General features: G+C 49.6%; 1 pseudogene; it reads right to left on the bottom strand.

The window, feature by feature from the left end:
- Window positions 1-789: 789 nt before the first annotated feature.
- Window positions 790-24,755, bottom strand: part of LOC142259058 (uncharacterized) — a 66,668-nt pseudogene continuing 42,702 nt past the window's right edge.

Raw genomic sequence — 24,755 nt, 5'->3', positions numbered from 1 at the left:
CAGTGTTAGAGTTCGGAGTTCGGGTGCTTTATGTATCATAACCACTTCATCTAGCATCGGTGTGCTCGGGTACACGCGGTGCTCAGCACAGTGCTAGCTGCTTGCAGTGTTTGAATCGATTACGTGGGGGATAAAACCATCATTATAGGATGTATTGTGTAAAAGAAAAAATAATTGGAAATGCTCTCTTTATGGCCGGTTGCATGTGGGCGGAGACCTAAACTGCCCAATCAGTGACTTCCAATGGGGTTCTGGTCAAGTCCGGTTCCCGAACAGAACTTTATCTAAAGTCCGGCTGAAAAAGCCGAACCCGAACTTCAACAGGTGCACTTATCTCTATTTGTGAGTAGCCGCATTAAAAAATAACCACTTGGATATCAGACATGTAAAATCCTTTCTTTGTTTATTACAAACAATTATCCTTTATAAAGGGATCATTTTTTAAAATAAAGGGCCAAATTTATGAGTGGGCCACTCCTGATTCATTAAGTGGTCCATGCCTCTTCATGAATCTGGAGCGTTTGAGTGGCATGTGCCTCCTTGTGCCATGCTAGAAATATTACTCTCTTCAGGGACTGAAGTGAGATTTCTGGCTTAGGGAATGCCACAGCTCGTCATAAATCAAAGAAGTTGTGGTGTCACATCTCCGTCCCTCCGTCCCAACTCTGCCAATTTTGGAGTGAAAATGCCAAGAGCCACAAATTGCTGGCACAACTTTCCAAATTTTTGGAACTTTTCAGAACTAAGTGACAATTTTTTTTGCCACAAAAGTTTTGAAGAATTGGGACCAGAGCGTCTTTACAACGTGCACATATCTAGGATGCAGTGCAATTCAATTCTCCCCTCACTATTTTTGTGAGCAATACCTACAGCTCTGCCTCAACTACAGAGGTCCGGAGGCAAAATCATCACATCTAAACAATAGAGAAAGCTAAGCATGAAGAATATATATATTACAAGTATTTATTAACAAAACAACAAGTTTTGAAATGCAATTATATACAATGTGATAAACTTCAGAGTTCCTATCTCCAATCTGGAGCTGCACTTTTTAGTAAATAAAGCAGTGGGCACCTGAGATTAGTGAATTATCTAAATATAATCCAGTATCAAAACGTTTCATGAATGTTCCTAAAGGCTCTCAAAAGGGCTAACAGTGTGCCAGCTAAAAAAGAAAATGAATATTCACTGCTCCCCACGCCATAATCCCGCCCACCTCTAGGCAATGAAGCCAGCGCCAACCAAGAGGTGGGCGGTATTGTTAGCGTGGGGAGCAGTGAATATTCCAGTAGCTGACGTCCGCATGTAACTAGGGGCGCATGGCAGTAATGTCATGCGCTGCGCCGCTTACATGCTGAAATCACTTGCCGGCATCAGAAGAGAACAACGTGCACATGAAGACCGGAGGGATGGTGAGTATAATAATTTATTTTCTTATGTGTGCAGCGTGATGGGGAAATATATACCAGAGTGGGCCCAAGTTGAGGGCCATATATACAAGGATGAGGACATATATACTAGGACAAGGGACATATATACCAGGATGGGGATCATATATACCAGGATGGGATAAAGATGGGCAACATATATACGAGGATGAAGGACATATACACAAGGATGAGAGACACATATACCTGGAAGGGGACCAGGATGGGGGACATTAGTACAGAATTGGGTCACTTTATCCCCGTAAGTGTCAGCAGCAGATCAACCTCCTTAACAGTGCTTCATGACTACATTTTTTGCGTCAATCTTTTTCCCTATATTCCGCCTTCAAAATCTAGGTGTGTCTTATGGTCCCAAAAATACGATAAGTTTAAAAAAAAAAAGGAAATGGTTCTTTCCCTCATCAAATCTTACTTGAGCAATCGTAACTAATTTTTTGATAAAAACCCTTTGAATTATGGACCTGGTACATCATGATGCCTTCTCCGATGTGACTCATCTGACAACAGGACCTGATTAGTCTTAAAAACATTTGGCAAATTCTGAAACCAAAAATGGCTGCTCCGCTCTGTTGGTTTTCTGATGTCCGCAAGACTTGATTTACCAGTTAAACATTTCAATTATTCACAACATGAAAAAGGTTCCTTCCCTGTGTGGCTTCTTCACATGTTTAACAAGATCTGATTTATGAGAATAACATTTTCCACATTCAGAACATAAAAATGGTTTAATTTGTGTGATATTTTTGATGGTGAACAAGACTTAATTTCATATAAAACATTTACTGCATTCTGGGCATGAAAACGGCTTCTCCCCTGTGTGAGATTTTTCATGCCTAACAAGATCTTATTTCTGAATAAAACATTTCTCATATTCTGAACATGAAAATGGCTTCTCCCTTGTGTGACATCTTTGATGCCCAACAAGATCTGATTTCCGAATAAAACATTTTCCACACTCTGAACAAGAAAATGGCTTCTCCCCTGTGTGAGATCTTTGATGCACAACAAGTTCTGATTTCCAATTAAAACATTTCCCACACTCTGAACATGAAAATGGCTTCTCCCCTGTGTGATTTTTCTGATGTGTAACAAGATGTGATCTCTGAATAAAACATTTCCCACATTCTGAACATGAAAATGGCTTCTCCCCTGTGTGAATTCTTTGATGCTCAACAAGATCTGATTTCTGAATAAAACATTTCCCACACTCTAAACATGAAAATGGCTTCTCCCCTGTGTGAGTTTTCTGATGTGTAACAAGATGTGATCTCTGAATAAAACATTTCCCACATTCTGAACATGAAAAGGGCTTCTCCCCTGTGTGAATTCTTTGATGCTCAACAAGATCCGATTTCCAAATAAAACATTTCCCACATTCTGAACATGAAAATGGCTTCTCCCCTGTGTGAATTCTTTGATGATTAACAAAATTCGATTTCCAATTAAAACATTTCCCACATTCTGAACATGTAAATGGCTTCTCCCCTTTGTGAATTGTCTGATGTGAAACAAGATGTGATTTCTGACTAAAACATTTACCACATTCTGAACATGAAAATGGTTTCTCCCCTGTGTGAATTTTCTGATGTCTTGTAAGGTTTGATTTCTGAATAAAACATTTCCTACATTTTGAACATGAAAATGGTTTCTCCCTTGTAGGAGCTGTTTCATGTTCCAGATCCCTTCTGTAACTTTTATTTTGCTTACAATTCTGTGATAAATCAGAATTTTGGTCTTGTTTGAAAAGATCAGATGATAGAGATTTCCGAAGAAGGACTGGAGGTATATTTGGGACAGCAGCATGCTCTTCATATGTAGCATGTGTGATACTTTCATCATCTGTTTTAAATTCTGAAGATATTAGATTTCCATCTAAACTCCCGATACAGTCATCTGCTAAAAAATAAACAAAATATTATTATTTAATGATACTATTTTGAAAGTACATTTTTTTTAAACCATAACATCAGAAATTAAACAAATTATTCTGAATTTGTTGTCCAGTTTCGACATCTAAGAGTTACATCTTCGGTAATTGAGATCTCCCATTCCTAGCACCAGTTCTCTGGAATGTGCTATAGTAAATCTGATTGATTGTCAACAAGTGACTCCAGGATAATGAGGAACAGGGGGCTCCTATACTGTCCATCATTATAGGGGACCCTAAGCTATTCTTAACCTATGGATTACCCCTGAAGATGGAGCTGCTGGAGTCCCGTGCCTTACTAGTCTCCTGACTAGATTTAATCTGTGATCCCCAAGGGAAGGAAGGTGAAGGAGTATGATGGAAATATAGAGTAAGACAGATGGGACACATTGCAAACTCACAGAAATAAACAGTGAGAGACTAAGGAGAAAAGCAAGAGCAGAAAGGCAGCAACAAAAATACAACAAGGGTTAACACCACAACAGCTCACTGTAATAATGCACAACAACCACCGGTAAGTCTGGATTACAACCAGGGCCGGCTCCAGGTTTCTGTGGGCCCCGGGCGGAAGAGTCCCAGTGGGCCCCATAAACACGCAGACACACACACACACATATTTAAATACAAACTCACAAAAATACATATAAACAGACAAATCTATACAATCATATACACTGACATACATAGATACATATCATACATGCATACAGACAGACACACACAGCTCTGCTGCATACATACAAAGACACACACTGCTCTGCTGCATACATACACACACTGCTTTGCTGCATACAGACAGGCACACACACTTTTCTGCTGCATACATACGGACAGACACACACACACTGCTGCTGCATACATACATACAGACACACATACTGTTCTGCTGCATACATACATATAGACAGACACACACATACTGCTCTGCTGCATACATACAAACACACACACACTGCTCTGCTGCATACATACAAACACACACACACTGCTCTGCTGCATACATACATACAGACAGACAGACACACACATACTGCTCTGCATCATACAGTCATATGAAAAAGTTTGGGTACCCCTATTAATGTTAACCTTTTTTCTTTATAACAATTTGGGTTTTTGCAACAGCTATTTCAGTTTCATATATCTAATAACTGATGGACTGAGTAATATTTCTGGATTGAAATGAGGTTTATTGTACTAACAGAAAATGTGCAATCCGCATTTAAACAAAATTTGACCGGTGCAAAAGTATGGGCATCCTTATCAATTTCTTGATTTGAACACTCCTAACTACTTTTTACTGACTTACTAAAGCACTGAATTGGTTTTGTAACCTCATTGAGCTTTGAACTTCATAGGCAGGTGTATCCAATCATGAGAAAAGGTATTTAATATGGCCACTTGCAAGTTGTTCTCCTATTTGAATCTCCTATGAAGAGTGGCATCATGGGCTCCTCAAAACAACTCTCAAATGATCTGAAAACAAAAATTATTCAACATAGTTGTTCAGGGGAAGGATACAAAAAGTTGTCTCAGAGATTTAAACTGTTATTTTCCACTGTGAGGAACATAGTAAGTAAATGGAAGAACACAGGTACAGTTCAAAAACCCAAATTGTTATAAAGAAAAAAGGTTAACATTAATAGGGGTGCCCAAACTTTTCCATATGACTGTACATACATACATAAATGCATGCATACATACATACATACATGACAGACACCTTGCTCTGCGGGGCCCACACACGCGGCTCCGGGGGCCAGCACATATGGCTTTGTGGAGGGGAGGGGGGGGCAGGGCATACATTGCGTGGGGCAAAAGCCCATACAGTTCACCTGGGCCCATAAATCGGGTAGCGGGTAGGGCACATACAGATCGAGTGGGGGTGGAGGGGTGTCCCACATACCGCTCAGGTCGCAGTGGAGAGGGGGCCCACACAGCGCCGGAGAGAAGCGCTGTTCTGGGGGTCGCTGGCTAGCACTGCGCCTCCATTTGTGGGACCGAGCAGGACGCCGTGCGGTAGCTCCGCCCACAGATTAAGGAGGACGCAGCGAACACTGTTGTCTGCGCGCCTTAAAGGGACGGCAGCCACAGTTTCCTGCCGAGGACTGCGGTCCCCGGAATTCGGCCCGGGGGCAGCAGAACTGAAGAGGCCAAGTGGGCCCCCCCAGCTCTCAAGGGCCCCGCATTTGCCCGGGTATGCTGGATGCTGACGCCGGCACTGATTACATCACCTCACCAGACCAGTATAGGTAAACTATAGCGGGCAATAATGAAATAGTCCAGCCATCATATACAGAACGGGAGCGAACAATAATTTCTCCTCTACAGCATGTGATCAAAGATATTAACAGGCAGCCCAGCAGAGAATAACTCTTGCTAGCCTGCCCAAGCCTGTGGTTCGACACCTGCGTCTCCCTGCGCTGCTCACAGGCATCAGAGAAGTTAACATGCAAAGTACCAGAATCTATAATTTCCACAGATCCTGACTGAAAACCTCTCCTTGAAACATTGATCCACAACAGACAAATTCAAAGAGGGTTTTTTTGAAGACGAAAATAAAGACAGATGCTGGAAATTTAACTGGGTTGTCTGGGACTATAACGCTGATGAACCATCCTTAGGCTTCGTAACCAAAGCAGGTAGCAGGGACTTGCTGTCTGTGCAGATAAACATTAGGGCTCCAATTCATCAAGACCGGCGATGTACACTGAAAAATGACGTCAGGGACTGGAGTGAGATTTCTGGCATAGGGAACGTCGCAGTTTGTTATGAATTAGAGAAACGGCATCACACCCTTCTTCTGCCAAGCTCTGCCCATTTTGGCAAAGCTGGTTAAAATTGGCGTGAACACACCCAGACACACCAGCCTGTCTCCTCTTCAGCTTTAGACTCCTGCAATTGAGACCTTTGGTTATATGCCGTAATGTCAAAAAGGTCCTTAAGCAGTCCTATAATTGGCAAATAAACACTGGGGCTGGTAGGAGAAAGGGGGACTGTGCAATTGCCCAGTTTGCTCTTAAGAGACCTTTGGTTACATCATGTCACATGACTTTGAAGTCAAAGGTCCTTAAACAATCAACCTCAGAATACAACTGATGTGGTCCCTAAGAAAGTGGGGTCTTGAGAATTTGCGAAGTTTGACTCCTCCCAACGCTGGCCCTGACTGTAACTGGGGCTTACTTTTGGAGTAGGGCTTGTATTTCAAGCATTCTTCAAAAATCCCATAAAATTGTGCTAGGTCTTATTTTTGGACTAGGTTTAATTTTCAGGGAAACAGGGTATTCATGAACCCTCTGCAGGTCTTTTAGTTGCCTTCATAATGACAGAGAGAAGGCACTAGAAACAAACTAAGAGAAAGACAATACAGTTGAAAAAAACAAAACAAAAACAGAGCAGAAAGCCTAAAATTGTAAACACAAAATTAGTGCAGAAAGTACATGAGTAGATATCTCTTACAGGATAGAACTAGAGTTAACACATCCTCAGGAACATCGGGATCTTCTTGTTTACAGTCCTGTGGGAGAAGAGGACGGGGACATCTCTCTGGTGTTGTCCTCTTACTGGATAGACCTGGAGGAGACACATACAGGGACTGAATTAATTCCTTACATACAGATAATTATAGGCCGTGTGTATTTAGTCCTGACTATTACCTGGTGATGTGAGGGGCTGGGGATCCTCCATCATGACGTCCTTGTACAGATCTTTGTGTCCTTCTAAATACTCCCACTCCTCCATGGAGAAATAGACGGTGACGTCCTGACACCTTATAGGAACCTGACACATACAATGATACCGTCACCCCCGATCCCTTCATAGCGTTACTGTATAATGTCCCAGCATTCCCAGCAGTGTCACCTCTCCAGTCAGCAGCTCAATCATCTTGTAGGTGAGTTCTAGGATCTTCTGGTCATTGATGTCCTCATGTATCGGGGGGTGAGGTGGAGGCCCCGTGATTTGGCTCAGGGGTCTTCCCCATCCCTCAGACACAGGGGCCTGACAGCGCTCACTAGAGGTCTTCTTCACTACTGTGTAATCCTGGTTATGGAGAGACACAGTAATAAATCTCACTCCAGACATTTCCAGAGTCCTCACCTCTCCAGTTCTGTCCATCTGTTATTCCCATAGATAAGAATGATGTAATGTGACGTCATCAGAATCTCTCACCTCTCCAGTAAGCCGGAAGAGGATCTCTAGGGTGAGGTGTAATATCCTCTCCGCCATCTTGTCCCTGTCCATATCCATCCTTCACGGGGCAATCAGGAGAATTCTCTTATATAGAAGATCTCCACTGAGAGGATCCGATATTATAAGGACCTGAATGGGAAGGAGATGAACCGATATATAAAATACTGCAGATAATAAGGGAGATAAAATATCACTTGGGTAGGAAAAAAAATTTCAACATGAAATGTGCTATGTAAGTAGTAAAACCACCGATAAAAGTAGCACATTTTTATAGCAATATAAATACAATGAAAAGTGATGAATTATCCATATTGCACTAAAGGGGGCTTTACACGCTGCGACATCGCTAATGCGGAGTCGTTGGGGTCACGGAATTTGTGACGCACATCCGGCCGCATTAGCGATGTTGCTGCGTGTGACACCGATGAGCGATTTTGCATCGTTGCAAAAACGTGCAAAATCGGTCATCGGTGACATGGGGGTCCATTCTCAATTATCGTTACTGCAGCAGTAACGATGTAGTTCGTCGCTCCTGCGGCAGCACACATCGCTCCGTGTGACACCGCAGGAACGAGGAACCTCTCCTTACCTGCCTCCTGGCCGCTATGAGGATTGAGGAAGAAAGGAGGTGGGCGGGATGTTCCGGCCACTCATCTCCGCCCCTCCGCTTCTATTGGGCGGCCGCTCAGTGACGTCGCTGTGACGCCGCACGGACCGCCCCCTTAGAAAGGAGGCGGTTCGCCGGTCACAGCGACGTCGCCGGGCAGGTAAGTATGTGTGACGGGTCTGCGCGATGTTGTGCGGCACGGGCAGCGATTTGCCCGTGTCGCACAACAGATGGGGGCGGGTACCCATGCTAGCAATATCGGGACCGATATCGCAGCGTGTAAAGTAGCCTTTAGAATGGCATCAATAAAAATGTCGGCTCATCAAACAAAAACAAGTCCTCACTCAACTCCATCGACGCAAAAAGAATAATGTTATTGGTGTCGGAAAATGGCAACACAAACTGAATTTTTTTTACAAAAGTGATTTTTATTCACCACTAGAGATGAGTGAACCTGAAGTTCAGTGTTCGGTATAAACTCACTTTTCCAAGAAGGTGCGGAGATCGGATGCTTTACGTATGACCGCTCACTTTTAGCACACAGTGTACATAGTAAAAACAACACTAAAAAACAAAATAGTGGATTTTGGTTTTTTTTCCCCACTATTTCACCGTGCTTTGACTTTTTACTTAATTTCCAGTCCATTTTATGATAAAATTAAAAACTATGAGTAATTTAAAAAAAACAAAAACAATCCTTCATATGGGAAGGTAGGCAGAAAAATAAAAAAGCAGTGCAGCAACAAGCAAACATGTAGCAACGGAGAGGACATCTGTCCATCTCTACATAAGGCAGAGATGGTTTTTATTACTGCCTCTGCTTTCTCTGTCACTGTATACACAGCTCTGCGGTGCAATGCAGCTGGAACAGTGAGGGATCTGACAGCGACACAGATCTCTGTGTGAGAGCCCATCCACCATCGGTACTTGCCAACTGTAAAGGCTGCTTTACACCAGACAATCTATCGTGCGATAGATCGTCGGGGTCACGGTTTTTGTGACGCACATCCGGCATCGCTGGCGATGCCGGCCTGTGTGACACCTCCTAGCGACGCAGTATCGCTCACAAATCGTGAGTCGTGTACTGCTCGCTAGGTTCCATAATATCGTTTAATTTAGTTGATCATCGTTTCCGTGGTAGCACACGCTGCTCCGTGTGACAACACGGGAACGATGAGCAGCTCACCTGCCTCCCGCGGCCGCCGCCGGCTCTATGTGGAAGGAATGAGGTGGGCGGGATGTTTACATCCTGCTCATCTCCGCCCCTCCGCTTCTATTGGCCGGCGGCCGTGTGACGTCGCTGTGACGCCGAACGTCCCTCCCACTTCAGGAAGTGGACGTTCGCCGCCCACAGCGAGGTCGCACGAGAGGTAAGTATGTGTGACGGGGGTTACTGACTTTGTGCGACACGGGCAGCGATTTGCCCGTGACGCAAAAAGGACGGGGGCGGGTACGATCGATTGTGAAATTGCACAATCGGTCGTACCGTGTAAAGCAGCCTTAATTGTTTGGGGCCTGGTGAGTGCGATTTTTTTTTGGGAAGCGTTTGTCTGCTTTCTTTTGAGGGTGTCCGTTTTCTTAAATAAAACACTACGGTTACTTACCGGTAGCCGGTTTTTCCAGAACCCATGACAGCACCACGTGAGAGAGGGATCCGCCCAGCAAGGACAGGAAACCATTCTGAATAAAAGGGCGGTACTTCTCCCCTTCATCAGTTGATCACCGAGAATGAGAGGACCTCCAACAATCGTTAGAACTTACCCCACCACCACTAAACACTCACAAGCACACCGAAAAAGTGCACACCAAGGATCAGAAAGGGAGGGAATATAAGGGTGCTGTCATGGGTTCTGGAAAAACCGGCTACCGGTAAGTAACCTTAGTGTTTTCGCCTCACCCATGACAGCACCACGTGAGAGATTTCCAGAGAAACCTATTTAGGGAGGGACCACCGCCTCAAGCACCCTTCTACCAAACGAAAGAGCAGCCGAGGAGGATAGGTCCAACCGATAGTGTCGGAAAAAAGTAGATTGTGAGGACCAGGTAGCGGCCCTACAAATTTGTTCAAGAGATACCTGTGCACGCTCAGCCCAGGAGGTAGACACCGCTCTGGTGGAATGGGCCCGGAGGTTCTCCGGAACAGGCGCTCCACTGGAGGAGTAGGCTAAAGTAATGGCCTCCCTAATCCACCTAGCGATAGTACTCTTGGACACCCCCTGACCCTTGGTACTACCCTGAAAGGAGATAAATAACGACTGTGTCTTCCTCACTGCCTGAGTGACCGAAAGATAGTGTAGGAGGGCCCTGCGGACATCCAGGGTGTGAAATCTACGTTCCCCCTCATTAGTGGGATGGCTTTCAGAACGAGGGCAGGACTATTTCTTGCGTTCAATGAAAATGAGAGGCGACCTTCGGGAGATACGCTGGGTCCGGCCCGCCGGTTTTCAGAACAGGGGTCTCCCATCCAGGACAGGAAACCAACTGACGAAGGGGAGAAGTACCGCCCTTTTATTCAGAATGGTTTCCTGTCCTTGCTGGGCGGATCCCTCTCTCACGTGGTGCTGTCATGGGTGAGGGGAAAAGTTTTGCTCTATTTAACTTTTTTAGCTGCTTGGACACTTCCCTATGGAACCACAACTAGGGCTTATTTTTGGAGCAGGGCTTAGGGTATGACCGCACTTTGCGTTGTCCAAAACGCATGTCAAAACACACCCTCTGGCAGTAATTGATTTAGCCCAAAGTTGGTTTTGACCACAAATTAGCGCTAAAAACGCATGCATATTTACCGCATTTTAGATGCGTTTTTAGCGCTTTTTACATGCTTTTTAAATTGCGTTTTGAGAGATGCGTTTAGAACATAAAGACACTGCTTAATAAAGTTTAAACAGTCAAACTCAATGAAAAAAAGGAAGAAAAAGAAACAAATCTATATTTTTAAGAAAAATAATGGAAATAGACATATTTAATAAAATTATTGCGGTAATATTATATTTATTGCAAAAATAGCAATAAAGTAATTTCTTTATTTTAATTGTCGGACTATGTGTGTGTGTCAGGCCCCTTTCACACGTCAGTGATTCTGGTACGTTTGTGCTTTTTTTTAAACGTACCAGAATCACTGACATACGCAGACCCATTATAATGAATGGGTCTGCTCACACATCAGTGATTTTTCACTGCACGTGTCTCCGTGCGGCGTACCCACGTGTCCGTGATTGCCGCACGGAGACATGTCCATTTTTTTTGGCATCACTGATGTCCCACGGACCACGCAGTGGTGTGGTCCATGAAACACGTGCCAGAAAAAAAACGTGCTTTTAAAATAAAAATCATTTTTATTCACCCGGCGTCCAGCGATGTCCTCTGCAGCCCGTGCAGCTTGCTGCTTCTGAGCCAGCTCATTACTGTCGCGCATATTCATGATGCACGACACAGCCGACCCGGAAGCAGCTGCTGCGGGGGTCAGCGCCGGCTGGATGCTGCACCGCAGGAGCGTTCAGCACCATGGAGAGCGGGAGTGCGCACAGGTGAGTTAATCTCTAAGTGCAATCACGGGCACGGAGAACGGAGCCCGGATTGCACTTAGACAACCCACGTGTGCCATAATTCACGGCACACGGAGGGACATGTGCGTGTTTTACACGCCAGTGAAAAACGTCAGTGTTTTTCACTGACGTGTGAAACGGGCCTAAAGGGACATAAGTAATCATTATTTTGATGTCCAAAAAGCATGCGTTTTTTTAAGTCCAAAACGCATGTTTTCTGCACCTAAAAAGCATGTAAAACGCTGGAATTTTGATGTTTCTTGGTTATTGCCATTTCTCATAGACTTCAATGTTAGCAAAACGCACCCAAAATGGCAAAAACAATTGACATGCTGCTTCTTTGAACGCACAAAATATCCAAATTAAACGCTGCGTTTTAAAAAGCAAAGTGCGGACAGGAATTCAACATTTTCCATAGACTTTGCTTATTTTCCAGGTAGGTCTTATTTTCGAGGAAACAGGGTAGAAAGAGCTGGTGGTGCCTCCTCCCCCATACACAGAGGATATGGTCACCGCGGAGTCATTATATCAGCCCCAGTTACAAGGAAAGTAAGAAGAAAATATAAATAAATACTGAACTGACCCCCCACCCAAATGTGTGACATATAGGAAAATGCCACTGTCAATCCAAATCTGTTATTAGCCCCGACCAGGTAAAAAACAGCCATATATACAAAATAATAAGCGTTACTAAATAGCTATGAAATATGTAAATGTGATCATAGACATATATTGAGACGGCGTACAGCTTTCAGTCATATGGGGTGGCACTGATGTGGTTTTAATCACTGCTCAGTATACCGCGCTCTCGGCACTGACTGACAGCAGGTTCCAATGCTCAGCGGCTGTCAGTCAGTGTGGGGGGTGGGGTATATATGTGGTAATAACAGACATTTCCCTTATTTTCTAAGCGGTATCGCTCGATATCAGACACAATGCTGAAGTTGGTTTCATATTCATCCAGTTTCGTATTCGGTGCCGAAGTTGGTTTATTTTTTAGATTTTTTTCATTTTTTTGTTTTGTTTTGTTTTTTCAGGTTTAACAGCAAACATAAAAAACCCCACAATAATAAAATACAATATACCGAGGAGCCCTGATGTGAATACACTGAAAAGCAGCAGCAAAAAAAAAAAAAAAAAGTATAAAACTGGCACAAAATGAGCATCAAAGCTATTATTTCACAAGGGTAACATGCATACAATTTCTCCTGAGTACGCCGATACCTCATATGTGGTAGAAATCAACTGCTTGGGCGCACGACAGGGCTCAGAAGGGAAGGAGCGCCATTTGACTGTAAAATTGGATGGAATCATTAGCGAATGCCAGGTCATGTTTGAAGCTCCTGAGGTGCCTAAACAGTGGAGCTCCGTCACAAGTGAACCCATTTTGGAAACTAGACCCCTCAAGGATTTTATCCAGGGGTATAGAGAGCATTTTGAACCTACAGATACATCACAGAATTTGATAAACTTAGGTTGCTTTATTGAAAATTTTCATTTTTTTTTTCACAAAAATGTTGCTTTAGCACCAAATTTCTCACTTTTTCAAGAAGCAACATCAAAAAGTGGACCCCACAGTTTGTTGTCCAATTTCTTATGAGCTCAGTGATACCCCGCATGTGGCTAATAACCTCTGTTTGGAGAAACCAGAGTGCTTGTAACGGAAGGAGCACCATGTGAATTTTGGAAAAGTTGAAATAAACTGCGGGCACCATGTTGAATTTGCAAGGCCCCTAGGTACCTATACAGCAGAAACCCCCCACAAATGACCCCATTTTGGAAACTAGACCCCTCAAGGATTTTATTCAGTGGTATAGTGAGCATTTTGAACGCACAGGTACTTTACAAAAATGTTGCAGTAGCGCCAAATTTCTCACTTTTAGGCTATGTGCCCATGACCCGGCGACACTGTGTCTAGGATGCAGTGTCAGACCTTCTGCAGAGATGCGAGCATTGTCCACTGGAGAATGCAGCTGCCCGGGCCCACCATCCAGGTTCAGGCTGCTGCGGACTTTAGCTCTATTCTCCCCTCGGACAACATTCTTGTCTCCACGATATAAATTCCCATCCTGAAGCTCAGGAAGCCGCACCGCTGGTTTGTTTATGCTATGGAAAAAAACAAGCACAGTGGGCAGGAGATTTCCAAAAATCCTTCCAATGCGGTTGTACTGCACAGCGCAGCATTTTGGACGCAGCAAAAACACTATGTCCAAAATGCTGCAAACCCTGATCGTGGACACATAGCCTAAAAAGCGAGGATGGATGGATAGATAGACAGAGGTAAAACACATACAGTATATAATGTCCCACCACCCTGCATATTCTAAGCTGGCACCCTTTAGTGACTTTCATGTCGCACTAAACGGTGTTTAGCATTACATTTAGCCAAAAAAAAACCCTTTGTGGGGTCCCCTCTATTTTTGATAGCCAGCTAGGGTAAAGAAGACGTCTGCAGCCTGCAGACCACAGTTAGCAGCTTTACCTTGCTGGTAATCTAAAATAGAGGGCACCCCACACTATTATTTTAAAATTATAAATGGATCCAAAAAAGCAGAGAAGGCGGCACTTCACAATGGAGTTTTTGCGATTATTTAATGTGCAATTGCAAACAAAGTTACAGCATGAGTGGGGAGCGGGGAGTGCAGGTCTGCCGGTGTACCTGCACTTCCCCCCCCCCCCATTCATGCTGTAACTTGTTTACAATTCCACATTAAATAATCACAAAAACTCCATCGTGAAGTGCCGCCTTCTCTGCTTTTTTGGATCCATTGGACTTCTTTTTCTATGCCGGCTGAGCACCACTGGAGATTGCTGGAGGTCCGCTATCAAGCATTATTTCCACAATCCATGAGTACTCACCTGAGGCTGCAGTGCCCGGCTGCCTCTATTTACTTCTGTTAAAATTATAAATAATTAAAAGAAAAATGTGGGGTCCCCCAAATTGGATCACCATCCAAGGTGAAGCTGACAGCGGTCTGGTATTCTCAGGCCTAAAAATAGCAGGTTGCAGCTGTTCCAGAAGTGACGCATCCATTAGATGTGCCAATCCTGGCACTTCGCCTCGGCTCATCCCGTTGCCCTGGTGCGGTGGCAATCAGGGTAATAAATGGGGCTGATACCAACTGTGTAATGTCACCTGGCATCAAGCCGTGGGGTTAGTAAAGTTGTGGCGTCTATCAGATACCTGACATCACTAACCCAGTCAGTAATAAAAATAATAATAAAAAAAAAAGACAACAAAAAAAAATTATTTGACAAAACAGTCCCCAACACATTTCCTCTTTTACCAATTTATGGAAAAGAAAAAAATCCAGTCCGTCACAAACCATTTTGGAGGTCCCATGACGATTCTGAATATGTGGGCATGCTCAGGGAACACTTCCCCATTTTCTGGAAGTGCAGGCACTCCATGTGAGTAGTGTGGCTGCAGTGACCTGAGAATACTGCACTCACACTCCACGGATTAAACCGAGAGCAGTGTGAGCTGCAGTAAGCTCAGTGTCACTGTGTGCAGGGAGCCGAGTGAGAGGATGAGGAGGGACCGTGGGGACCAAAGCAGCAGCAGGTAAAGGGAGACCGGGGGAGGACCGGGGAGTGACAGGGGGTGACTTGGCTGGACCTGGGGAGGATGTTTCTGTCACATCTGACATCACATGTGACAGAAATCAGAGGAGGATGAATGCAGCGTGCGGCCCCCATCTTAGATGATCAGTATGGGGAGGGGGAATGGGGGGCACTTTGGACAGACGGGGGACCGGGGGAGGGGATTGGGATTTATCTCCCATCTGACATGTTTGATCATTCCCAGTGGGAGATAAATCATGTTTTACTGGCGCCGCCATTTACTGTAACGTGATCTTCTATATACAGTGTATACCGGTGATCACGTCTCCGGGGACTGGAAACGACCGAATCGTGATCTCCAGGGTCTCCACTACCCCTGCTAGCTGACACCCCGGAGATTATCCGACACTGGGGGCCGGTATACACTTTTACCTTACCGCCACTATAATACAGAGATATGGAAGAAGTGCCCTTCACTACTGACGCTTTACTCCGTACGGCGGTCGTAAAGGGGTTAAACTGCATGTACAAAACAATATGAAAATGTGCCTGGTCAAGAACCGGACATGAAGGGGTTAATGATAATGCTGACCCCAAAATAACAGAGACCCTGCACCTACCTCCACCTGCAGAGCCGCACACTAGATATATAATACCCTGCACCTACCTCCACCTGCAGAGCCGCACACTAGATATATAATACCCTGCACCTATCTCCACCTGCAGAGCCGCACACTAGATATATAATACCCTGCACCTACCTCCACCTGCAGAGCCGCACACTAGATATATAATACCCTGCACCTACCTCCACCTGCAGAGCCGCACACTAGATATATAATACCCTGCACCTACCTCCACCTGCAGAGCCGCACACTAGATATATAATACCCTGCACCTACCTCCACCTGCAGAGCCGCACACTAGATATATAATACCCTGCACCTACCTCCACCTGCAGAGCCGCACACTAGATAAATAATACCATGCACCTACCTCCACCTGCAGAGCCGCACACTAGATATATAATACCCTGCACCTACCTCCACCTGCAGAGCCGCACACTAGATATATAATACCCTGCACCTACCTCCACCTGCAGAGCCGCACACTAGATATATAATACCCTGCACCTACCTCCACCTGCAGAGCCGCACACTAGATATATAATACCCTGCACCTACCTCCACCTGCAGAGCCGCACACTAGATATATAATACCCTGCACCTACCTCCACCTGCAGAGCCGCACACTAGATATATAATACCCTGCACCTACCTCCACCTGCAGAGCCGCACACTAGATATATAATACCCTGCACCTACCTCCACCTGCAGAGCCGCACACTAGATATATAATACCCTGCACCTACCTCCACCTGCAGAGCCGCACACTAGATATATAATACCCTGCACCTACCTCCACCTGCAGAGCCGCACACTAGATATATAATACCCTGCACCTACCTCCACCTGCAGAGCCGCACACTAGATATATAATACCCTGCACCTACCTCCACCTGCAGAGCCGCACACTAGATATATAATACCCTGCACCTACCTCCACCTGCAGAGCCGCACACTAGATATATAATACCCTGCACCTACCTCCACCTGCAGAGCCGCACACTAGATATATAATACCCTGCACCTACCTCCACCTGCAGAGCCGCACACTAGATATATAATACCCTGCACCTACCTCCACCTGCAGAGCCGCACACTAGATATATAATACCCTGCACCTACCTCCACCTGCAGAGCCGCACACTAGATATATAATACCCTGCACCTACCTCCACCTGCAGAGCCGCACACTAGATATATAATACCCTGCACCTACCTCCTCCTGCAGAGCCGCACACCAGATATATAATACCCTGCACCTACCTCCACCTGCAGAGCCGCACACTAGATATATAATACCCTGCACCTACCTCCTCCTGCAGAGCCGCACACCAGATATATAATAACCTGCACCTACCTCCACCTGCAGAGCCGCACACTAGATATATAATACCCTGCACCTACCTCCTCCTGCAGAGCCGCACACCAGATATATAATAACCTGCACCTACCTCCACCTGCAGAGCCGCACACCAGATATATAATAACCTGCACCTACCTCCACCTGCAGAGCCGCACACTAGATATATAATACCCTGCACCTACCTCCACCTGCAGAGCCGCACACTAGATATATAATACCCTGCACCTACCTCCACCTGCAGAGCCGCACACTAGATATATAATACCCTGCACCTACCTCCACCTGCAGAGCCGCACACTAGATATATAATACCCTGCACCTACCTCCTCCTGCAGAGCCGCACACTAGATATATAATACCCTGCACCTACCTCCACCTGCAGAGCCGCACACTAGATATATAATACCCTGCACCTACCTCCACCTGCAGAGCCGCACACTAGATATATAATACCCTGCACCTACCTCCACCTGCAGAGCCGCACACTAGATATATAATACCCTGCACCTACCTCCTCCTGCAGAGCCGCACACTAGATATATAATACCCTGCACCTACCTCCTCCTGCAGAGCCGCACACTAGATATATAATACCCTGCACCTACCTCCACCTGCAGAGCCGCACACTAGATATATAATACCCTGCACCTACCTCCACCTGCAGAGCCGCACACTAGATATATAATACCCTGCACCTACCTCCACCTGCAGAGCCGCACACTAGATATATAATACCCTGCACCTACCTCCTCCTGCAGAGCCGCACACTAGATATATAATAACCTGCACCTACCTCCACCTGCAGAGCCGCACACTAGATATATAATACCCTGCACCTACCTCCACCTGCAGAGCCGCACACTAGATATATAATACCCTGCACCTACCTCCACCTGCAGAGCCGCACACTAGATATATAATACCCTGCACCTACCTCCACCTGCAGAGCCGCACACTAGATATAATACCCTGCACCTACCTCCACCTGCAGAGCCGCACACTAGATATATAATACCCTGCACCTACCTCCACCTGCAGAGCCGCACACTAGATATATAATACCCTGCACCTACCTCCACCTGCAGAGCTGCACACTAGATATATAATACCCTGCACCTACCTCCACCTGCAGAGCCGCACACTAGATATATAATACCCTGCACCTACCTCCACCTGCAGAGCCGCACACTAGATATATAATACCCTGCATCTACCTCCACCTGCAGAGCCGCACACTAGATATATGGCTGCTCTGTGCTTACAGGACCTGTGATGATGTCACATGGAGGGGAGGAGTCAGGGTCACATGATCAGCTCCTCAGTGTATGCAGGGCTCTGCTGTGCTGGTTGTCATGGTGCTGGATGAGGGGAGGATTATGTGTGGGGTCAGGAGGGGTTTACAGTGTGGATGTAGCAGAGCCGTGTGTGTACGAGGTGTGCGGAGCAGAGCCGTGTTTGTACGAGGTGTGCGGAGCAGAGCCGCGTGTGTACGAGATGTACGGAGCGGAGCCGTGTGTGTACGAGGTGTACGGAGCCGAGCCGTGTGTGTACGAGGTGTACGGAGCGGAGCCGTGTGTGTACGTGGTGTACGGAGCGGAGCCGTGTGTGTACGAGGTGAGCGGAGCCGCGTGTGTACGAGGCGTACGGAGCGGAGCCGTGTGTGTACGAGGTGTACGGAGCGGAGCCGCGTGTGTACGAGGTGTACGGAGCGGAGCCGCGTGTGTACGAGGTGTACGGAGCGGAGCCGCGTGTGTACGAGGTTTACGGAGCGGAGCCGCGTGTGTACGAAGTGGAGCCGTGTGTGTACGAGGTGTACGGAGCGGAACCGCGTGTGTACGAGGTGTACGGAGCGGAGCCGCGTGTGTACGAGGTGTACGGAGCGGAGCCGCGTGTGTACGAGGTGTACGGAGCGGAGCCGCGTGTGTACGAGGTGTACGGAGCGGAGCCGCGTGTGTACAAGGTGTACGGAGCGGAACCGCATGTGTGTACGACGTGTACGGAGTGGAACCGCGTGTGTACGAGGTGTACGGAGCGGAACCGCGTGTGTACGAGGTGTACGGAGCGGAGCCGAGTGTGTACGAGGTGTACGGAGCGGAGCCGAGTGTGTACGAGGTGTACGGAGCGGAGCCGAGTGTGTACGAGGTGTACGGAGCGGAGCCGAGTGTGTACGAGGTGTACGGAGCGGAGCCGTGTGTGTACGAGGTGTACGGAGCGGAGCCGAGTGTGTACGAGGTGTACGGAGCGGAGCCGCGTGTGTATGAGCTGTACGGAGCGGAGCCGAGTATGTACGATGAACGGAGCGGAGCCGAGTGTGTACGAGGTGTACGAAGCGGAGCCGAGTGTGTACGAGGTCTATGGAGCGGAGCCGTGTGTGTACGAGGTGTACGGAGCAGAGCCGTGTGTGTACGAGGTGTACGGAGCGGAGCCGTGTGTGTACGAGGTGTACAGAGCGGAGCCGAGTGTCTATGAGGTGTACAGAGCGGAGCCGAGTGTGTACGAGGTGTACGGAGCAGAGCCTTGTGTGTACGAGGTGTACGGAGCGGAGCCGTGTGTGTACGAGGTGTACGGAGCGGAGCCGTGTGTGTACGAGGTGTACGGAGCGGAGCCGAGTGTGTACGAGGTGTACGGAGCGGAGCCGTGTGTGTACGAGGTGTACGGAGCGGAGCCGTGTGTGTACGAGGTGTACGGAGCGGAGCCGTGTGTGTACGAGGTGTACGGAGCGGAGCCGTGTGTGTACGAGGTGTACGGAGCGGAGCCGTGTGTATACGAGGTGTACGGAGCGGAACCGCGTGTGTACGAGGTGTACGGAGCGGAGCCGAGTGTGTACGAGGTGTACGGAGCGGAGCCGTGTGTGTACGAGGTGTACGGAGCGGAGCCGAGTGTGTACGAGGTGTACAGAGCGGAGCCGCGTGTGTATGAGCTGTACGGAGCGGAGCCGAGTGTGTACGATGTACGGAGCGGAGCCGAGTGTGTACGAGGTGTACGAAGCGGAGCCGAGTGTGTACGAGGTCTATGGAGCGGAGCCGTGTGTGTACGAGGTGTACGGAGCAGAGCCGTGTGTGTACGAGGTGTACGGAGCGGAGCCGTGTGTGTACGAGGTGTACAGAGCGGAGCCGAGTGTCTATGAGGTGTACAGAGCGGAGCCGAGTGTGTACGAGGTGTACGGAGCAGAGCCGTGTGTGTACGAGGTGTACGGAGCAGAGCCGTGTGTGTACGAGGTGTACGGAGCGGAGCCGTGTGTGTACGAGGTGTACGGAGCGGAGCCGAGTGTGTACGAGGTGTACGGAGCGGAGCCGTGTGTGTACGAGGTGTACGGAGCGGAGCCGTGTGTGTACGAGGTGTACGGAGCGGAGCCGTGTGTGTACGAGGTGTACGGAGCGGAGCCGTGTGTATACGAGGTGTACGGAGCGGAGCCGTGTGTGTACGAGGTGTACGGAGCGGAGCCGTGTGTGTACGAGGTGTATGGAGCGGAGCCGTGTGTGTACCGGGGGTCTGGTGCTCTCTGGTTTCTCTGCCCTGAGCTCAGTCCCGGGGGTCCGGCGATCTCTGTTTTTTCTGCCCTGAGCTCAGTCCCGGGGGTCCGGCTCTCTCTGGTTTCTCTGCCCTGAGCTCAGTCCTGGGGTCCGGCTCTCTCTGGTTTCTCTGCCCTGAGCTCAGTCCCGGGGGTCCGGTGCTCTCTGGTTTCTCTGCCCTGAGCTCAGTCCCAGGGGTCCGACGCTCTCTGGTTTCACTGTCCTGAGCTCAGTCCCGGGGGTCCGGCACTCTCTCGTTTCTCAGCCCTGAGCTCAGTCCCGGGGGTCCGGTGCTTTCTGGCTTTTCTGCCCTGAGCTCAGTCCTGGGGTCCAGCGCTCTCTGGTTTCACTGTCCTGAGCTCAGTCCCGGGGGTCCGGCACTCTCTCGTTTCTCAGCCCTGAGCTCAGTCCCGGGGGTCCGGTGCTTTCTGGCTTTTCTGCCCTGAGCTCAGTCCCGGGGTCCAGCGCTCTCTGGTTTCTCTGTCCTGAGCTCAGTCCCGGGGGTCCGACGCTCTCTGGTTTATCTGCCCTGAGCTCAGTCCTGGGGTCCGGCGATCTCTGGATTTTCTGTCCTGAGCTCAGTCCAGGGGTCCAGCGCTCTCTGGTTTCTCTGCCCTGAGCTCAGTCCTGGGGGTCCAGCGCTCTCTGGTTTCTCTGCCCTGAGCTCAGTCCTGGGGTCCAGCGCTCTCTGGTTTCTCTGCCCTGAGCTCAGTCCCGGGGTCCGGCTCTCTCTGGTTTCTCTGTCCTGAGCTCAGTCCCGGGGTCCAGCGCTCTCTGTTTTTTCTGCCCTTAGCTCAGTCCTGGGGTCCAGCGCTCTGGTTTTTCTGCCCTGAGCTCAGTCCCGGGGTCCAGCGCTCTCTGGTTTCTCTGCCCTGACCTCAGTCCCGGGGGTCCGGCGCTCTCTGGTTTCTCTGCCCTGACCTCAGTCCCGGGGGTCCGGCACTGTCTGGTTTCTCTGCCCTGAGATCAGTCCTGGGGTCCGGCTCTCTCTGGTTTCTCTGTCCTGAGCTCAGTCCCGGGGTCCGGTGCTCTCTGGTTTCTCTGCCCTGAGCTCAGTCCCGGGGGTCCGGCGATCTCTGTTTTTTCTGCCCTGAGCTCAGTCCCGGGGGTCCGGTGCTCTCTGGTTTCTCTGCCCTGAGCTCAGTCCTGGGGTCCGGCTCTCTCTGGTTTCTCTGCCCTGAGCTCAGTCCCGGGGGTCCGGCGCTCTCTAGTTTCTCTGCCCTGAGCTCAGTCCTGGGGGTCCAGCGCTCTCTGGCATCTCTGCCCTGAGCTCAGTCCTGGGGGTCCGGCGCTCTCTGGTTTCTCTGCCCTGAGCTCAGTCCCGGGGTCCAGCGCTCTCTGGTTTCTCTGCCCTGAGCTCAGTCCCGGGGTCCGGCGCTCTCTGGTTTCTCTTCCCTGAGCTCAGTCCTGGGGGTCCGGCGATCTCTGTTTTATCTGCCCTGAGCTCAGTCCCAGGGGTCCGACGCTCTCTGGTTTCTCTTCCCTGAGCTCAGTCCTGGGGTCCAGCGCTCTCTGGTTTCACTGTCCTGAGCTCAGTTCCGGGGGTCCGGCACTCTCTGGTTTCTCTGCCCTGAGCTCAGTCCCGGGGGTCCGGTGCTTTCTGGCTTTTCTGCCCTGAGCTCAGTCCCGGGGTCCAGCGCTCTCTGGTTTCTCTGTCCTGAGCTCAGTCCAGGGGTCCAGCGCTCTCTGGTTTCTCTGTCCTGAGCTCAGTCCCGGGGGTCCGACGCTCTCTGGTTTATCTGCCCTGAGCTCAGTCCTGGGGTCCGGCGATCTCTGGATTTTCTGTCCTGAGCTCAGTCCCGGGGTCCAGCGCTCTCTGTTTTTTCTGCCCTTAGCTCAGTCCTGGGGTCCAGCGCTCTGGTTTTTCTGCCCTGAGCTCAGTCCCGGGGTCCAGCGCTCTCTGGTTTCTCTGCCCTGACCTCAGTCCCGGGGTCCGGCGCTCTCTGGTTTCTCTGCCCTGAGCTCAGTCCTGGGGGTCCGGCGATCTCTGTTTTATCTGCCCTGAGCTCAGTCCCAGGGGTCCGACGCTCTCTGGTTTCTCTTCTCTGAGCTCAGTCCTGGGGTCCAGCGCTCTCTGGTTTCACTGTCCTGAGCTCAGTCCCGGGGGTCCGGCACTCTCTGGTTTCTCTGCCCTGAGCTCAGTCCCGGGGGTCCGGTGCTTTCTGGCTTTTCTGCCCTGAGCTCAGTCCCGGGGTCCAGCGCTCTCTGGTTTCTCTGTCCTGAGCTCAGTCCAGGGGTCCAGCGCTCTCTGGTTTCTCTGTCCTGAGCTCAGTACCGGGGGTCCGACGCTCTCTGGTTTATCTGCCCTGAGCTCAGTCCTGGGGTCCGGCGATCTCTGGATTTTCTGTCCTGAGCTCAGTCCTGGGGTCCAGCGCTCTCTGTTTTTTCTGCCCTTAGCTCAGTCCTGGGGTCCAGCGCTCTGGTTTTTCTGCCCTGAGCTCAGTCCCAGGGTCCAGCGCTCTCTGGTTTCTCTGCCCTGACCTCAGTCCCGGGGTCCGGCGCTCTCTGGTTTCTCTGCCCTGAGCTCAGTTCCGGGGTCCGGCGCTCTCTGGTTTCTCTGCCCTGAGCTCAGTCCCAGGGTCCGGCGCTCTCTGGTTTCTCTGCTCTGAGCTCAGTCCCGGGGTCCGGTGCTCTCTGGTTTCTCTGCCCTGAGCTTAGTCCCGGGGGTCCGGTGCTCTCTGGTTTCTCTGCCCTGAGCTCAGTCCCGGGGTCCGGCGCTCTCTGGTTTCTCTGCCCTGAGCTTAGTCCCGGGGTCCGGCGCTCTCTGGTTTCTCTGCCCTGAGCTCAGTCCCGGGGTCTGGCGCTCTCTGGTTTCTCTGCTCTGAGCTCAGTCCCGGGGGTCCGTCAATCACTGTTTTTTCTGCCCTGAGCTCAGTCACGGGGTCCGGTGCTCTCTGGTTTCTCTGCCCTGAGCTCAGTCCCGGGGGTCCGGCGATCTCTGTTTTTTCTGCCCTGAGCTCAGTCCCGGGGGTCCGGTGCTCTCTGGTTTCTCTGCCCTGAGCTCAGTCCTGGGGTCCGGCTCTCTCTGGTTTCTCTGCCCTGAGCTCAGTCCCGGGGGTCCGGCGCTCTCTAGTTTCTCTGCCCTGAGCTCAGTCCTGGGGGTCCAGCGCTCTCTGGCATCTCTGCCCTGAGCTCAGTCCTGGGGGTCCGGCGCTCTCTGGTTTCTCTGCCCTGAGCTCAGTCCCGGGGTCCAGCGCTCTCTGGTTTCTCTGCCCTGAGCTCAGTCCCGGGGTCCGGCGCTCTCTGGTTTCTCTGCCCTGAGCTCAGTCCTGGGGGTCCGGCGATCTCTGTTTTATCTGCCCTGAGCTCAGTCCCAGGGGTCCGACGCTCTCTGGTTTCTCTTCCCTGAGCTCAGTCCTGGGGTCCAGCGCTCTCTGGTTTCACTGTCCTGAACTCAGTCCCGGGGGTCCGGCACTCTCTGGTTTCTCTGCCCTGAGCTCAGTCCCGGGGGTCCGGTGCTTTCTGGCTTTTCTGCCCTGAGCTCAGTCCCGGGGTCCAGCGCTCTCTGGTTTCTCTGTCCTGAGCTCAGTCCAGGGGTCCAGCGCTCTCTGGTTTCTCTGTCCTGAGCTCAGTCCCGGGGGTCCGACGCTCTCTGGTTTATCTGCCCTGAGCTCAGTCCTGGGGTCCGGCGATCTCTGGATTTTCTGTCCTGAGCTCAGTCCCGGGGTCCAGCGCTCTCTGTTTTTTCTGCCCTTAGCTCAGTCCTGGGGTCCAGCGCTCTGGTTTTTCTGCCCTGAGCTCAGTCCCGGGGTCCAGCGCTCTCTGGTTTCTCTGCCCTGACCTCAGTCCCGAGGTCCGGCGCTCTCTGGTTTCTCTGCCCTGAGCTCAGTCCTGGGGGTCCGGCGATCTCTGTTTTATCTGCCCTGAGCTCAGTCCCAGGGGTCCGACGCTCTCTGGTTTCTCTTCCCTGAGCTCAGTCCTGGGGTCCAGCGCTCTCTGGTTTCACTGTCCTGAGCTCAGTCCCGGGGGTCCGGC

The sequence above is a fragment of the Anomaloglossus baeobatrachus genome (assembly GCF_048569485.1).
Source record: "Anomaloglossus baeobatrachus isolate aAnoBae1 chromosome 5 unlocalized genomic scaffold, aAnoBae1.hap1 SUPER_5_unloc_23, whole genome shotgun sequence".
NCBI lineage: Eukaryota > Metazoa > Chordata > Amphibia > Anura > Aromobatidae > Anomaloglossus > Anomaloglossus baeobatrachus.
The sequence above is the reverse complement of the archived record's forward strand: the minus strand, read 5'-3'. Positions and strand labels throughout refer to the sequence as shown.